The sequence below is a fragment of the Ranitomeya variabilis genome, chromosome 4, assembly GCF_051348905.1.
Source record: "Ranitomeya variabilis isolate aRanVar5 chromosome 4, aRanVar5.hap1, whole genome shotgun sequence".
Classification (NCBI taxonomy): Eukaryota; Metazoa; Chordata; class Amphibia; order Anura; family Dendrobatidae; genus Ranitomeya; species Ranitomeya variabilis.
Genome location: NC_135235.1, coordinates 43,448,230 through 43,463,431, shown reverse-complemented (window position 1 = coordinate 43,463,431; position 15,202 = coordinate 43,448,230). Strand labels below are relative to the sequence as shown.

The window sequence follows — 15,202 nt, the reverse complement described above, 5'->3', positions numbered from 1 at the left end:
ATAACGGCATGAAAGGCTGTTCGACAGGAAAGATGAATACTGTGTGCTAGGAATAGACCCTCTAGCGGGCAATTCTCCATATTGTGTAATTAGGAGCCGCTAGAAATAATTTAGAAGAGAACATGCTATACCTGATGAAAAGGCAAAAAAGAAAAGCAGATAAAAGGCAATTTAAGCAACTAATCTAATTATGTCTTTGAAGACAATAGTCCTGGCATTGAGTGAGAGATAATGGTCAAACCTTACAACCAAATTTGACAATCATTCCAATACTTTGACCAAGTAAGGCTGGCCATAAACTTTAGATAGCTTTTGGCCAAATGGTTGACCCAACCTACCTATACATACACACGCATGTGTGCACATGTTCTACATGGGGACAGGGAAATAATCTGATTCTAGACACCTCTATCTCCAATGAAAAAGAAAGGAATGGACCATGTTGAAATCCAACTGGCCAGATCCAATTTTTTCCCAATATCAACCAGCAGAAGAGAATCGGGACAACTTTACAAATTAGATTGTCAACCCGTAAAAGGTGCTTCTACACCTTAGTGGTCACCAGAATACTTTTTCATCTGACCACTATCTCTACCAACCACCTTATACACATACATGCTCCACATTTTTGAGCATGCATGTGTCTTCAAATTACTATTAGACACCTCTGTGGAAAGATTATCTTCCAGGGGTACCAAAGAATTGGCCATTGTACTTTAACATTCATACTAAAAGCAAGGCCACCTAAAGAGAAATTAAGACTCTCCTAAAATTCAAGAATGAACACAGTAAATGAGGACAAAACCATTTACCTGGCCAGGTCATAGAACTAATCAGGAAGCAGGAAACCGATGTAATGAAGATGGAGGCAACACAAAATTCTGATGAGACAACCACTAACAACCAACCAATTCATGCTCAGTATTAAAATTGCACACAAAAAAGGCTTGTATAGAGTGCTGGTCACACACAGATAATGCACAGTCTGGCTTACAACCTCTTAGTTATGCCCATACTATTAGTCTAGGGGGGCTGCCCAACCTTATATAAGTGCACCCACCAGCACAGACACCGTAGTTTACAAGTTCAACATTGACGGGCCTGGCTGCACCCTGGATAAAAAAATAACATGCAAAAAAAATAATCTATGTAATAAACATGAGGTATTAGTCGATACTTTGGCCAAAATACTCAAGCTTGCTACCCATGTCAACGGTCCTCATACACGAGTCCCTATACTATTATTAAAAGCAAAGTCTCAGAAAGACGAATTAATATTCCCCCAAAAATTCAAGAATTACACAGACTAAAAGGACAACATTATTTACCTGCCCTGGTCTCAGAACAGAATGCAGATGATGCCTCCATCTTTATTACATAGGTTTGCTGCTTCCTGAATTAGTTCGGTTGCCCTTTTTTGCGGTGTTAATTTTGTCATTTAACACTTCTAATCCTTTTTTTTCCATAACACTATCCATCAGAGGGGAGAAGCGGAAGGCCCCTAAACACATTAGATGATCATCCGGTCCTATCAAAATCCATGGTGAAATTCGATGAGTTGTGGCACTAGAACATTACTTTTTTCCATGAGTCTTAGATAATAGGAAAATAGTAGAATCCAAGGTTCTTAGTTCTGTTTGATTGTTGTACGTGTAATGTTGCTATTTTGTTTTTATTCTTATGTGTTTTCCAGATTTAACATTGGAATCAAGTAATGTGACTGAATCATCGTCATTTTTCCAGTCTTTATTAAAGATCAGAAATCCAATGAGGGCAAATACCCTTGAAGAATATAATGTTGCACACTCATACTCAATCATGGTCAATAATGGGATGGTCTTTTATTATTAGGCTTTATTGTTTGTGTGTGCCATTTTTTTCAGTGTGGATATTAAATATTAATGTATTCGGACCCGGTGACATGTCACACCTTGGCCAATGAAAAATCGCAAAGAGTGAGGTTAAAGCGGTCACAGGTTAGAATGTGGAATCAATCAGAATATAAGAAGAAAGGACGGGAGCGCTCAGTGTTGTTATCATGCTGATAATTATCATTTGTGAACAATTATACTTTCAATACAGGATATAAAGCCCTGGTCTGGAAAAATATATTAAAACTATTTATTTAGCTAATATTGGCAGCTTAAACATAATCAAGTCACCAGGAAAGGAAACGGTGGGGGGGTCACATTGCGGCCACATTTGCCATATACATTACATATTTTTATATTTTGCTTGATTTTATATCCATTTATGGGGAGGAAATATTTTTTATTTATTTTATTTTGGGCATGAATATTTATGCAAAATGTGTTTATACATATATATCACATGACTTGGTGAGTCATACGGAAACTGTATAGTAAATGATGTGTGACATGGTGACCACATTTACTATGCACATGCCATATATATGCATTCAGTTTTATTTCATGTACTGTTTATGTTTCTAATATTTTTAATAAGATATGATATTTTTACTTGGGTATACCTATTTTTTTTAACTCAGTTATTTGTTTTCTTGGTGGATTACATGATGGCCACATCTGTCAAGTACAATTATGGCTGAAAGTGTTGTCACTCTTAAAATTGTTCCAGCAAATGAAATATTTTTCCTAGAAAATTATTGCATATTTTGTTATATGGATGTTATATGTTTATTTCCTTTGCGTGTATTGGGACAACTAAAAAAAAACAAACCAGAAGTCAGCTGGAGAAAACTGTTGGCACCTTTCCGAAGTTGTGGATAAACAACTTTGTGCCAAGCATGTGATGCTCGTCCAAACTCACCTGTGGCAAGTAAGAGGTGTGCGCAATATGGAGATCACACCTGAAACCAGATAAAAAGGGGAGAAGTTGACTCAATCTTTGCATTGTGTGCATAAGCATGGACAACAGAAAGATAAGAAGAGAACTGTCTGAGGACTTGAGAACCAAAATTGTTGAAAAATATCAACAATCTCAAGATTAAAAGTCCATCTAATGATATCTTGATGTTCCTTTGTCTACGGTGCACAAAACAATCAAGAAGTTTACAACCCATGGAACTGTAGCTAATCCCTCTGAATGTGGATGGCAGAGAAAAATTGACGAAAGGTTACAGTGGAGGATAGGGTTGAGCGACTTTCATTTTTATAGGATCGGGTCGGGTTTCACGAAACCCGACTTTCTCAAAAGTCGGGTCAAGTGAAATCGGCCGATCCTATAAAAAAGTCGGGGTCGGCCGAAACACGAAACCCAATGCAGTGCAATGGGATACTATGGTTCCCAGGGTCTGAAGGAGAGGAAACTCTCCTTCAGGCCCTGGGATCCATATTTAAGTGTAAAATAAAGAATAAAAACAAAAAATATTGATATACTCACCTCTCCGACGCAGCCCGATGTAACCGGCAGCTTCGGTGTTATGGACCTGGTGGTTAGGTGCACCAGGAATGACCTGATAGTTAAACACGGAATCAGGACGAGCTCTGGGGAAATGGGAACTCTGCTGACCGAAAACCCTACTCCTATCAACACAACTAGAAACAGCCGTGGAGCATGCCTGACACTGCCTAGACGCCTCTTCACAGCCTAAGAGCTAACTACCCCTAAAGAAAGGAAACAAAGCCTTACTTGCCTCAGAGAAATTTCCCCAAAGGTAAAAGCAGCCCCCCCACAAGTATTGACTGTGAGATAAGAGGAAATCACAAACACAGGATGAAATAGGTTTTAGCAAAGAGAGGCCAGTCTAACTAAACAGATTGAGGATAGAAAAGGGATCTTTGCGGTCAACACAAAAAGCTACAAAAACCATGCAGAGTGTGCAAAAAATACCCCCGCACCGACTCACGATGCGGTGGTGCACTCTGCACCCCCAGAGCTTCCAGCTAGCCAGGTAGTTTCATGATAGCAAGCTGGACTAGAACTTAGCAAGAAAAACCATATGTAACAAATGAACAAGCAGGAACTTAACTTGTGCTGGAGTAGACAGGTCCTCAGAAAGATCCAGGAGAGATCTGAACCAGTACTAGAACATTGACAGCTGGCATGGAGTAACGATCTGAGTGGAGTTAAATAGAGAATCAGCCTAGCCCCAAACGAGGGCAGCTGGAGAAGGAATCTCAGAACCAGCAGCTCCACTCACAGCCAACAGAGGGAGTCCACAGATAGAACTCACCGAAGTACCATTCATGACCACAGGAGGGAGTTCGAGAACGGAATTCACAACAGTACCCCCCCCTTGAGGAGGGGTCACCGAACCCTCACCAGAGCCCCCAGGCCGATCAGGATGAGCCAAATGAAAGGCACGAACTAAATCGGCAGCATGGACATCAGAGGCAACAACCCAGGAATTATCCTCCTGACCATAGCCCTTCCATTTGACCAAGTACTGAAGTTTTTGTCTCGAAATACGAGAATCCAAAATCTTCTCCACCACATACTCCAACTCCCCCTCGACCAACACCGGAGCAGGAGGATCAATGGAGGGAACCATAGGCGCCAAATATCTCCGCAGCAACGACCTATGGAACACATTATGGATGGCAAAAGAAGCAGGAAGGGCCAAACGAAATGATACAGGATTAAGAATTTCAGAAATCTTATAAGGACCAATGAAACGAGGCTTAAACTTAGGAGAAGAAACCTTCATAGGAACATAACAAGATGATAACCAAACCAAATCCCCAACATGAAGTCGGGGACCAACACGGCGACGGCGGTTAGCAAAACGTTGAGCCTTCTCTTGGGACAAGGTCAAATTGTCCACCACATGAGTCCAAATTTGTTGCAACCTGTCCACCACAGAATCCACACCAGGACAGTCCGAAGGCTCAACCTGCCCTGAAGAAAAACGAGGATGAAAACCAAAATTACAAAAAAAAGGCGAAACCAAAGTAGCCGAACTGGCCCGATTATTAAGGGCGAACTCAGCTAATGGCAAGAAGGTCACCCAATCATCCTGATCCGCAGAAACAAAGCATCTCAGATAAGTTTCCAAAGTCTGATTGGTTCGTTCGGTTTGGCCATTTGTCTGAGGATGGAAAGCCGAAGAAAAAGACAAATCAATGCCCATCTTAGCACAAAAGGACCGCCAAAACCTTGAAACAAACTGGGAACCTCTGTCAGACACGATGTTCTCCGGAATGCCATGCAAACAAACCACATGTTGGAAAAATAATGGAACCAAATCAGAGGAAGAAGGCAATTTAGGCAAGGGTACCAAATGGACCATTTTAGAGAAGCGATCGCAAACCACCCAGATGACTGACATCCTTTGAGAAACAGGAAGATCTGAAATAAAATCCATGGAAACATGTGTCCAAGGCCTTTTCGGGACCGGCAAGGGCAAAAGTAACCCACTGGCACGAGAACAGCAGGGCTTAGCCCGAGCACAAGTCCCACAAGACTGCACAAAAGAACGCACATCCCGCGACAAGGAAGGCCACCAAAAGGACCTAGCCACCAAATCTCTGGTACCAAAAATCCCAGGATGACCAGCCAACACCGAACAATGAACCTCAGAGATAACTCTATTAGTCCATCTATCAGGGACAAACAGTTTCTCCGCTGGACAACGGTCAGGTCTATCAGCCTAGAACTCCTGCAGCACCCGCCGCAAATCAGGGGAGATGGCAGACAGAACTACCCCCTCTCTGAGAATACCAGCCGGCTCAGGAACCCCAGGAGAATCAGGCACAAAACTCCTTGAAAGGGCATCAGCCTTCACATTCTTAGAACCCGGAAGATACGAAACCACAAAATTGAAACGGGAGAAAAACAGCGACCAACGAGCCTGCCTAGGATTCAACCGCTTGGCAGACTCGAGATAAGTCAGATTCTTGTGATCTGTCAAGACCACAACGCGGTGCTTGGCTCCTTCAAGCCAATGTTGCCACTCCTCGAATGCCCACTTCATAGCCAACAACTCCCGATTGTCAACATCATAATTACGCTCCGCAGGCGAAAACTTTCTCGAAAAGAAAGCGCATGGCTTCATTACAGAGCAATCAAAACTTCTCTGAGACAAAACAGCCCCTGCTCCAATTTCAGAAGCATCAACCTCGACCTGAAAAGGGAGCGAAACATCTGGCTGACACAACACAGGAGCCGAAGAGAAACGACGTTTCAACTCCTGAAACGCCTCAACGGCCGAAGAGGACCAATTCACCACATCAGCATCCTTCTTGGTCAAATCAGTCAATGGTTTAACAACACTAGAAAAATTAGCGATGAAGCGACGGTAAAAATTGGCAAAGCCCAGAAATTTCTGAAGGCTCTTCACAGATGTAGGCCGAGTCCAATCATAAATAGCTTGGACTTTAACAGGATCCATCTCGATAGTAGAAGGGGAAAAAATGAAGCCCAAAAAGGAAACCTTCTGAACTCCAAAGAGACACTTAGATCCCTTTACAAACAAGGAATTAGCACGAAGGATCTGGAACACCATTCTGACCTGCTTCACATGGGACTCCCAATCATCCGAAAAGACCAAAATATCATCCAAATATACGATCATGAATCTATCCAGATACTTTCGGAAGATGTCATGCATAAAGGACTGAAACACAGAGGGAGCATTAGAAAGGCCGAATGGCATCACCAGGTACTCAAAATGGCCCTCGGGCGTATTAAATGCTGTTTTCCATTCATCGCCCTGTTTAATACGCACGAGATTATACGCCCCTCGAAGGTCTATCTTGGTGAACCAACTAGCCCCCTTAATCCGAGCAAATAAATCAGACAGTAAAGGCAAAGGGTACTGAAATTTGACCGTGATTTTATTAAGAAGGCGGTAATCTATACAAGGTCTCAGAGAACCATCCTTCTTGGCCACAAAAAAGAACCCTGCTCCCAATGGTGACGACGACGGGCGAATATGCCCTTTCTCCAAGGACTCCTTTATATAACTCCACATAGCGGCGTGTTCTGGCACAGACAAATTGAAAAGTCGTCCCTTAGGGAACTTGCTACCAGGAATCAAATTAATAGCACAATCACAATCCCTATGAGGAGGTAGGGTACTAGACATGGGCTCATCAAATACATCCCGGTAATCCGACAAAAACTAAGGGACTTCAGAAGGAGTGGAGGAAGAAATAGACAATAATGAAACATCCCCATGTACCCCTTGACACCCCCCAACTGGACACCGACATTGATTTCCAATCCAATACTGGATTATTGACCTGCAGCCATGGCAAACCCAACACGACCACATCATGCAGATTATGCAACACCAAAAAGCGAATATCCTCCTGATGCGCAGGAGCCATGCACATAGTCAACTGAGTCCAGTACTGAGGCTTATTCTTGGCCAAAGGCGTAGCATCAATTCCCCTCAAAGGAATGGGATGCTGCAAGGGCTCCAAGAAAAAACCACAGCGCCTGGCAAACTCCAAGTCCATCAAATTCAGGGCAGCGCCTGAATCCACAAATGCCATAACAGAATAGGATGACAAAGAGCAAATCAGAGTAACGGACAGAAGAAATTTAGGCTGTACAGTACCAATTGTTTTTGAACTTCTGAAATTTGGATCTATCCCCAGAAAACAAATCAGGAATTGGAATTCTAGGCTCCAACATAGGATTCTGAACTACATAATCTTGAATGTTTTGTACCCTTGCAGCGAGTTGATCTACACTAGAGGACAAACCTTGAATGTCCATATCCACACCTAAGTTCTGAACCACCCAGAGTTTAAGGGGAAAAGAAAGGCAAAACACACTGCAGAGAAGAAAAAAAAAATGGTCTCAGAACTTCTCTTTTCCCTCTATTGAGATGCATTAACACTTTGTGGGCCAGCTGTACTGTTATGGACCTGGTGGTTAGGTGCACCAGGAATGACCTGATAGTTAAACACGGAATCAGGACGAGCTCTGGGGAAATGGGAACTCTGCTGACCGCAAACCCTACTCCTATCAACACAACTAGAAACAGCCGTGGAGCGTGCCTGACACTGCCTAGACGCCTCTTCACAGCCTAAGAGCTAACTACCCCTAAAGAAAGGAAACAAAGCCTTACTTGCCTCAGAGAAATTTCCCCAAAGGTAAAAGCAGCCCACCCACAAGTATTGACTGTGAGATAAGAGGAAATCACAAACACAGGATGAAATAGGTTTTAGCAAAGAGAGGCCAGTCTAACTAAACAGATTGAGGATAGAAATGGGATCTTTGCGGTCAACACAAAAAGCTACAAAAACCACGCAGAGTGTGCAAAAAATACCCCCACACCGACTCACGATGCGGTGGTGCACTCTGCACCCCCAGAGCTTCCAGCTAGCCAGGTAGTTTCATGATAGCAAGCTGGACTAGAACTTAGCAAGAAAAACCATATGTAACAAATGAACAAGCAGGAACTTAGCTTGTGCTGGAGTAGACAGGTCCTCAGAAAGATCCAGGAGAGATCTGAACCAGTACTAGAACATTGACAGCTGGCATGGAGTAATGATCTGAGTGGAGTTAAATAGAGAATCAGCCTAGCCCCAAACGAGGGCAGCTGGAGAAGGAATGTCAGAACCAGCAGCTCCACTCACAGCCAACAGAGGGAGTCCACGGACAGAACTCACCGAAGTACCATTCATGACCACAGGAGGGAGTTCGAGAACGGAATTCACAACACTTCGGTACCTCAGAATGAGCGCTTGAAAGACCTTAGATGACGTCGCGGCCTGTGATTGGTCGCGTGGCGGTCATGTGACCGCCACGCGACCAATCACAGGCCACGACGTCATCTAAGGTCTTTCAAGCGCTCATTCTGATGTTGGTTACATCGGGCTGCGTCGGAGAGGTGAGTATATCAATATTTTTTATTTTTATTCTTTATTTTACACTTAAATATGGATTCCGATACCGATTCCCGATATCGCAAACATATCGGAACTCGGTATCGGAATTCCGATACCAGATTCAGAAGATCGCCGACCTCATGGCCGACCCCACACAGGGGTCAGGTCGGGTTTCATGAAACCCGACTTTGCCAAAAGTCCGCGACTTCTGAAAATGGCTGACCCGTTTCGCTCAACCCTAGTGGAGGATAGTCCGGATGGTGGATAAGCAGCCCCAATCAAGTTCCAAAGAAATTCAAGTTGTCTTGCAGATTCGGTGTGCATCAGTGTCAGTGCGCACTATGCAGTAACGTTTGAATGAAATGAAATGCTATGGCAGGAAACCCAGGAGGACCCCACTGCTGACAAAAAGACATAAAAAAGTTAGACTGCAGTTTGTAAAAATGTACGTGCGTAAACTAAAATCCTTCTGGGAAACCGCCTTGTTGACAGATGAGACCAAGAGCGAGCTTTTTGGTAAAGCACATTATTCTACTGTTTACAGAAAACTGAATAAGGCCTACAAAGAAAAGAACTCAGTACAATCAAATATAGTGGAGGGCCAAAGATGATTTGAGGTTGTTTTGCTGCCTCTGGCACTTGGCACTTGGTGCCATGACTCTGTGCAAGGAATCATGAAATCTGAAGATTACCAAAGGATTTTGGGTTGCAATGTAGTGCCCAGTATCACAAAGCTGGGTTTGCGTCCTAGGTCATGGGTCTTCTAGTAGGACAATGATCTGAAACATACTCCATGAAGACCCCATTAATGGATGGAAACAAAGCACTGGAGAGTTCGGAAGTGGCCAGCAATGAGTCCGGATCTAAATCCCATTGAACACCTATGGAGAGATCTTAAAATTGCTGTTGGGAGACTGCACCTTCAAATAAGTGAAACCAGGGACAGTTTTCAAAAGAAGTGTGGTCCAAAATTCAGAAGTTGAGAGGTATAAGAAGCTTGTCCATGGTTATAGGAAGTGTTTGATTGAAGTTTTTTATTCCAAAGGGAGTGCAATCAAATATTAAGCTGAGAGTGTCAACAATTATGTCCTGCCCGTTTTGGGGGTTTTGTGGGCAATTATGTGCAATTTTCTCCATTCCAATACACACAAAGGAAATAAACATGTGTATAACAAAACATGTGTAATTGCAATAATTTTCTGGGACAAATACTTCATTTTCTGGAACAATTTCAAGGGTGCCAATGCTTTCGGCCATGGCATTAAGTACAGTATTTAGTTTCATTACATGGGCAGTTTACAGGGGGAGGCTAATATTTTGGATTAGGAAAGAAATATCTACTGGCATGGGTGCCTCTCTTCTCTTTAGAGATCTGAGAATTGAATCAGGTCACAGAGAGTATATAGGTTGTCACTTGACAGCTACTCAGATTTCCTACTTTACTGAAGAGATCTTTGGAGCCTCACAGCTCAGATCTTCAAAGGAATGTATTTATTTATCAATTAATATATGACTACATACATACTAAAGTTTGATTTTAAATGGGTTTATCCAAAATTGCAAGTTATCTCCAAACCATTTGAAGGCCAATAACTTGTTGAACAGACTGCTTGGACTCCCAGAGATCCCAAGAAGTGAGCTTTGTAGAAACTCGACTTGAATGGAGTGGGATAAAATCTTCAACTTTATTTCGGAACGTAAGGATTGACCAAACTACTTAGCAAAACCAATGCATTCCGATCAGAGGATCATAATCATGGTGTATGAGGACAATATTGCAAGGTTGGTGAGATGGAATCCCTGCTGCCCTTGAATGGAATGGAGGTGTGCATGCTCGGCCTCCGCTCCACCCATTGTCTATGGGATCTCTGGAGAATACCAAGTACAGAGCTCAGCTAATTCAGCAATCTCATAGACAATAATTGGAGAAAGCACATGTCCACACCATTCTAGGCAGGGCTATAAGTCCCCTAATCGAGATATCAGGAAGTGCCAGCAGTCTGACACTCAGCAATCAAATTATCCCCTCTCTAGTGAATAGGGAATAATTAGTGATTTGGGAGAACTCCTTTAATGCACGAGTAGATCTCTAGCAGCCCCAGATAAAGATCAGGCACCTTCTAGAACCCTAGAACTGTAAACACTGCTCCTTTACTTTCCATGATCTTGGAAGGTTTCAAAGTATCTATCTTTCTAAAAGACAAAATGTTTGAGCCGCAGCTGCAAAAAATTGAGGGTGTCAAGACTCTCCATTAAAGACCAATCTTCCATATATACATATAATATATAATGTAGGCAGCACGCCAGTTGAGAAATTAGAGAAAAGGCTTACATTTAATTGCCCAGTTCAGTTATTAGTGTGAACCTTTCTCATGCCAATCTTTTTCTATCTATTATCTATCACAATTTATTTATCAAATATTTATCTACCTAATATCCTTACATCTAGAATAAAAGATGGCAACACTCCCATTTTAAAAGGGTGAAAACTGCTATTTATTCCAAGCACAGAGCCAAAATGTTGTGAAAATGGTCTTGGAATAAATACAATTTTTCACCTTTCTGAAATGGAAGTGCTGCCATTTGTTCTTCTATATATACAGTATTCCATTGCTTCGGACCTTGTGGCTTGCTCCTGCATTTTATCTGATTGATGCTGGCTTATCTTTTTTGACATTCTATCTATCTATCTATCTATCTATCTATCCATCTACTAGAAATAGGCCCGATGCTATCGTATCGGGAGTGCGGTGAAATTAACAGATAGTAGACAAAATTGATGCACAGTATGGGACTGTGGGGAAGTTTGTGCTGCATGAGGTAATCAACAATCATAAGCATGTGTGGGTACACCACGCAGTTATGGCTGTTACTGGGAATAGCAGTGACGTATATCTGTCACCTGCGCAGGCACCGTTCGTAGCCGTAAGGCTGTTACTGCGGCTACACAAGTAAAACATAGACGTCACCGCTATTCCTGATGCAGGCACAGTAACAGCCGCATTACGGCACATGCGCGGGTAGAGGGTGCAGTTGTGGCTGTTCCCGTGCGCATGCACGGGAATGGCGGTGACATGAATGTCACTTGCGCAGGCACAAGTGACACTGCAGGGGTGCCTTGTTGGATTCGGAGACAGCGGCCGGAAGTCCCAACTGGCGATTATTATTATAGATTATCTATCATCTATCTATCTATAATCTATCTATTATCTATTATATCTATCTATTATCTATCTATAATCTATCTATAATCTATAATCTCTCTATCTTTCTATAATCTATCTATTATCCATCTATCCCATCAGATAGAAAACAGATAACTATAGATAAGCTAACTCATTATAAGATTAGATAGGACAGACTATACACGCAAGACTTTAGAGTCTGGCAAAAGATAAAAATACATAAAATAAATCATGCTTATTACTCGTTACAACTAGTAAAGCTCAGGGGATCATGTTATTTATTCAAAGATGGTGGGGAAAGCAAATTTTAACGCGACGGCCACAGTTGTAATCCATTCGTACTTGTCTCCCTTTTAATAGTAAAACATCAGAACATTACTAATTAATGACTTCAGCGCACTGACCATCGTTTGTCATCATTAGCTCTTTGGCCAAACTTACCACTTCATAAAGCCCAACAGCTATATTTAAGAGAATGGTGCTGATGGTGTTGAGATGCAGCATTCTATTGCCATAGCAACTGTCAATCATCCCTCTCTCCAACATTCCGAGTAATAAAATTGCACTATAGTGGCATTTTACTCACTAAGAGTGACTTAATAATGTTGCCAATATTCGATGTGTCTTATTTGCTGCATTTATTGGTTTTTATGAGGCTTAGCCCTATTTACATCAATCTGTGCTTGTTGTTTTTAATTTCCTGGGTGATAAGAATGGGATTTGCAAAGACGCGTATGCATCAGCGCTTCTTAAAGAAAATCTTAGAGTATAAACATACATACGATCTTCAGAAAGACAAGAAAGAGAAAAATCTGTGATTCCAGCATTCCTACTTGAATTATTCTCTCCAGCACAGGAGGACGGAGGGAAGCTTTGTGTTACCATATGTGATTAAAGTTAAAGACGCAAATAAATGGACTAAAACACATTTATGGGAAACCTGCTCTCCTGAGTAAGTTTGTCAATCAAAGGCCAATGCGTCAACGGAGCGAGCTTTATCTTACACTCATGTAATATGGGAGAAGAGATTTACTATTTGAGATTGAATGCTGGATGTGGCTGTATAATGAAGCCGGGTTAGAAAGAATAAACAAAAGAAATGGGACCATCTGTTCCCTGACCCTATAGCGCTTTTTTTTTTCCTCCAACCATCATTAGAAATGTATAAAGGAAACTGAGCCAGGAACATTATGTCCACAAACCTCTCAATATTTTAAGATGTTCAATCTAGGGTGATCAAGTAGGCACTGGGTTGCCGTGTATATAGCTGGGCCTGGGGCACGTAATAAATACATAATAAAGCTATAAATATATAGAATTCTGCGGTGACCACTACATGGCAATAGATCCCGTTTTCAAAAGTTGTACAAAATTAATATGTGTGTAATGACTTGACTTATTATATATTCCAGCTTGTTACATATTTGAGCTGAATGGTGTAGCTCTCACCATGGCTGCCCTTTGGCAATAATGTTTGTAATGTACCATTTGTTTGGAGTCATTAGTTATAGAGTGAATATAAAAACAAGTATTGGGGAGGTTATTTATTTCACACAGTAAGAAAATATAAGAACGTAGCCATTTAGCTAAAAAAAATATATATATTTTTTTATTTTTATTTTTAACCATTTTATCTTTCAATTTTTGAACCTTAAAAAAAGTCTTAAAAAACCTAAAATGAGAATAAGATGTCCAAATGATACTTTCAGATCCAATAAGTGAGATCAAGTTACTCCGTCGGAGAAAAATATTGTAAAAATATGAAAGACGAAAAATAAACCATATCGACTGAACAGCCGTAAGATTAAAACCAAAGAAAGGTGAAGTGAATATCATCAATGGTAGATGTCAAGGGGTGGGATATAGCAGGCAGCAAGTGAATAGTCAGTTTTTGAGGTTGCTGTGTTTGGCTAGTGCCACACGATCGTATTTTTACTCATCCGAGAAAAATGGTCCCATTTTGCTAACAACAGTCTGATCAGAACACAGTGTGATTGGTTTTCCCAGATGTGGACAAGATGGAGAAAAAGTCTCAATCTTCTCTATTCTGTCAGTCCATGAAAATGGGATTCATTGACTTGCATTCCTGAGTGTGATCCAATTTATGGATGAAAATTGATCATGCTACTATTTTTTTTTCCTTTGACATACTCGGAGACATTGATCCAAGTGCCATCTGATATTTTGTTAGATTGCACTTGAACCAAAAATATGGTCATCTGCACGAGCCCTTAGTAGCAGGAATAAAGATCTGAGGGACTTTATCAGGGGCCAAATTGGGCTGACTCAACAACTATTTCAGAGCATCTTCAAAATGGCAGGTCTTGTCGGTGTTTCTGGTATGTAATGGTTAGTACCTACCAAAAGTTGTCAATAGAAGGACAACCACCAGTGAACTAGCGACAGGGTAATTGGCCCTGAAGGCTCATTGTGGTCTGATCACAAAATGTTACATAGTTTTTGTTAAATGTAATGCTGACTGTGATATAATAGTGTCAGAACACACAGAGCATCACAACTTGCTAGCTATGGACCAATGCTCACTCCTGTCCTCTGTTGAAAGTGTCTATAGTGGGCATGAGAGTATCAGAAGTGGACCATAGAGTAATGGATGAAAGTTGTCTGGAACGAAGAACCATGTTGATCAAAGATGACACCAGAATACATTATGTAAAGAAGATTAGTAAGTGAAGGTAGTGCGATGTTCTGGGCAATGTTCTGCTGGGGGTGCTTAGGTTTTGTTCATGTGGATCTGATATGTTCCACTTACCTTTGCAGACCAAGGACACACCTTCATGATAGCCATTTTCCCTAATGGCAGTGCCTCTTTTACCACAATAGTGTTCCTGCCACGCCACAAAAATTCAGAAATGGTTTGAAGAACATGATAAAGAATTTTTGGTGTTCACTTGGTCTTCAGATACTCCAGATATCAATCAGAATAATCATCTGTGGGATGTACTAGATAAACAAGTCCAATCAATGGAGGATGCACCTCCCAACTTACCGGACTTATAGTTGTGAGGTGCTGCTAATGTCTTGGTGCTACTGTTGAAACCAATGAACACCTTCTGGGGTCTTATGGAATCCAAATCTCAATGGATCAGACATGGTTTGACAGCATAAAAGGTCCTGCACAATGTTATGTCTGATCGGTATATATTAAGCTATGTAGGGTTAATGCTATAATATACCGATAATCTCTACTGGAAACAAAATAGGAGAGAGGAGGGGGCACTCCTGGTGTGATAT

The 15,202-nt window shown here is 41.6% G+C and overlaps 1 long non-coding RNA gene across 1 annotated transcript in view; it reads right to left on the bottom strand.

The window, feature by feature from the left end:
• LOC143768371 (uncharacterized) overlaps window positions 1-12,446 on the bottom strand; it is a 36,309-nt gene extending 23,863 nt beyond the window's left edge. Inside the window, exon 1 of the long non-coding RNA XR_013213829.1 lies at window positions 12,392-12,446. This is a non-coding gene — a long non-coding RNA (uncharacterized LOC143768371). The remainder of the gene's footprint in view (window positions 1-12,391) is intronic.
• Window positions 12,447-15,202: the final 2,756 nt, after the last annotated feature.